Below are 2,902 nucleotides of genomic sequence, written 5' to 3'. Positions count from 1 at the left end.
ATTCAGGACTAGACCCACTGTCACTACTTCAGCCGAAGTCGGTTCCTCTCCTTGTTCGGTCTACTAGCCATCGCCGATCCACTTTTCATTTTCCATTTGTTTTGTCTTTGTTTCTACACACCTGTTTTTCATTCCCCTAATTATTGTTCATGTATTAACCCTCTGTTTCCCCCATGGTGTTGTGCGGGATTGTTTTATGTCATGTTTGGTAATGTTGGTGGCTGGTTATTTCGACGGGTGCTGTTTCTTGCCTGTGTGTAAAAGTTGATGTTTGTGTGTTTGGGCAAGTGTATTGTTTTACCTTGCACCATTCATTGTTCTGAGTGAAGTTACGTTGCTCCCAATTCTCTGCTCTCCTGCGACTGACTGCATACACCAGCTACACTCACCATTCTGACACCCACCTGTCGTATTATATATGCAAAGACAATGTACCAGCATTGACTTATTAAGACAAAGCAAAATATGTCAAAATAATGGTTTATTTCTCCCGACAGGATCCGCAGAGAGGATTTGGCCTTCACCTCAGGTTTATGAGAGAACTGCCTTACCCCCTTATGTTCATCATTTAGGACATTTCAAGTCTTAAATGGGTGAAAAAGGCATGACTTTTTTTGGTTAAAAGAGGTTCAAACGAGATACCTGTCTGGTGACATCAGTCTATTCCAAGCATTAATTTCTCCAATCCAAAAACATCAGGGCATCTGTTTTAGAAAGAGGACAAAATTAAGATGTCTTAGCATAAATTCAATCCACAATGGTTGGTTCCTAGATCTGTTAAAATTGTGAAAGGGCAAAGTGCAGTAGTGCACATCCTTCACAGCCATTTTAGGTGTGTTTGCTGTCCTTCAGACGAGTCTGTTCCTCTCAACAGGTCTAGAGTCAGGGATGGAGCTCCTGACCAAGGTTGAAGAGAGGGTTGCTCTGTCCCCCAGATATGGCCACTTGTGGAACAGGCACTAGTAGGGAAAGGGGGATACTTAGTCAGTTGTCCAACTGAATGTATTCCACTGAAATGTGTCTTCCGCATTTAACCCAACCCCTCTGAATCAGAGAGGTGTGGGGGGCTGCCATAATCAGAGTGGGATTCAAGTCACTTGTCATGGCCATACTCACCTCACAAGGTCTTTCACATGACCACTTGCACAAGCCATCCTCTGTCCCTTTGCATTTGATATGTGCCTCAGTGAGTAGACAGAAAGCTGTCAGAACACATCTTGAACATTTAAGCATCACTTATGAAGATGTTCAGCTGCATGGCAAATATCAAATTGTGTTCCTCCTGACAGGATCTGCAGAGAGGATGTGGTCTTCACTACAGGTTTATGAAATAACTGCTCTACCCCGTGTTCACTATTTATGACACATCGGGTCTTAAATGGGCAAAGAATGTTCTTGTTGTGTTGTCAGCAATACCTACATCACATGAAATTGTATGACTTGACACCACTTGACTGTAAACCATGGGATTGGTTATGTCATACTGCTGAGCAAAATCAAATACTTGACATAGCAACCAGAACTTAGTCAATATCTCATGCGTACCTGGGCTGGGCCATAATTGACTAGTAACTTTACTGAATGAATGCACACTGACTTTGACAGGTCAAAGTCATTCTACTGTGTGGTCAACCCATAGACATAGACCGTATAAATAAAGGGTCAACCAGCTGAATGCTTGCAACATTATAGCAGTTCACATGTCGTGCACAGCACAGCTGGGGAAAATCTCTGATAAAAGGATCCAGCAGACAAGCATATCAAGACACCGCGGTAACCATTGACTGAAACATTTGCAGATATGGCCGTAACAATTAACGAAATCAAATATTCGCACAGTTCTGAAACTTCTTCTTTGACATTGGGTTGGCGGATCGCATCCAACTTTTAAGGTGCATACACCGCCACCTACTGTACAGGAGCGTAAGGCCAGTCTAGGCCTACCTACATTAAATTCTCTTCATGAGTCCTGTTCCTTTAAGAAAGTGAAACAGATCCCTAAACACCACTTCCCTCCACTTTCCTCCCCCCACTACATCACCCAAACCTCGTCACACAATCTCTCCCTATCAACGTCATAAGGTTCACAGAATATCAAAACATGCTCCATCGTTTCCTCCACTAAACACTCATCATACAGAGCTGTTTCATGTCTCTCTATCATCCACAACATGGCATTGAAACCTGAGTGCCCAAACCATAGTCTACTCCACACAACTTCCTCTCTCATACATCCCATACTCCCTGCCTCTTCCCTCTGACTGGCAATAAAATTGCCTCCTCTTACTACTAGCATCCCACTCCCTTTGCCAAAGATAGAGCCCTGACACCTGGATCAAGGACTTGACTTCCCTGTGGCCCAACAGGACCTGAATACCCCTTCTCTTCTCACAGCACTCTTAGCCACCACATCAGCCTTCTCATTACCCTCCACACCCACATGGACAGGAACCTAGCAAATGCTTACCACCATTCCCGTCCTCTCCAGTAGCATTAACAGCGCCATCATCTCCAAAAACAAGTCTCCCCTATCCGACCTGCCCGTCTTCACATTACTTAACACTGCAGCCCAATCAGAGCAGATCCCCACCGAGTGGTTTCACCTCCTACGCCCATCTGAAATCTATAATCATGGCCATCAACTCGGCCGCATACACTGACACATTATCATTTAACCGCTTACATACAAAATCTGGGGTATACACCCCTGCCCCCACCCTACCACTGACTGGATCCGTTGAACCATCTGTATATATCCTTAAAATCTCTCCACACACCTTCTCAAGTCCTTACCCCATTCTCTCCTACCCTCAATCATATCCACATCTACACTTGGTTTCAGAAAAAGCCACACTATACACCTGCAATGCCTCAACAGGTGCCGTCCTGAAGGCACCCACAC

At 44.6% G+C, this 2,902-nt stretch overlaps 1 non-coding gene across 1 annotated transcript; it reads right to left on the bottom strand.

Annotated features, from left to right (window-relative positions):
- Positions 1-479: 479 nt before the first annotated feature.
- On the bottom strand, positions 480-597 carry LOC115108811 (small nucleolar RNA SNORA26). Its single transcript, XR_003860401.1, has one exon. It is a non-coding gene; the product is annotated as a small nucleolar RNA SNORA26 (small nucleolar RNA).
- Between the last annotated feature and the right edge of the window lie 2,305 nt (positions 598-2,902).

The sequence above is a fragment of the Oncorhynchus nerka genome, linkage group LG24 (genome assembly GCF_034236695.1).
Source record: "Oncorhynchus nerka isolate Pitt River linkage group LG24, Oner_Uvic_2.0, whole genome shotgun sequence".
Taxonomy (NCBI): domain Eukaryota; kingdom Metazoa; phylum Chordata; class Actinopteri; order Salmoniformes; family Salmonidae; genus Oncorhynchus; species Oncorhynchus nerka.
The sequence above is the reverse complement of the archived record's forward strand: the minus strand, read 5'-3'. Positions and strand labels throughout refer to the sequence as shown.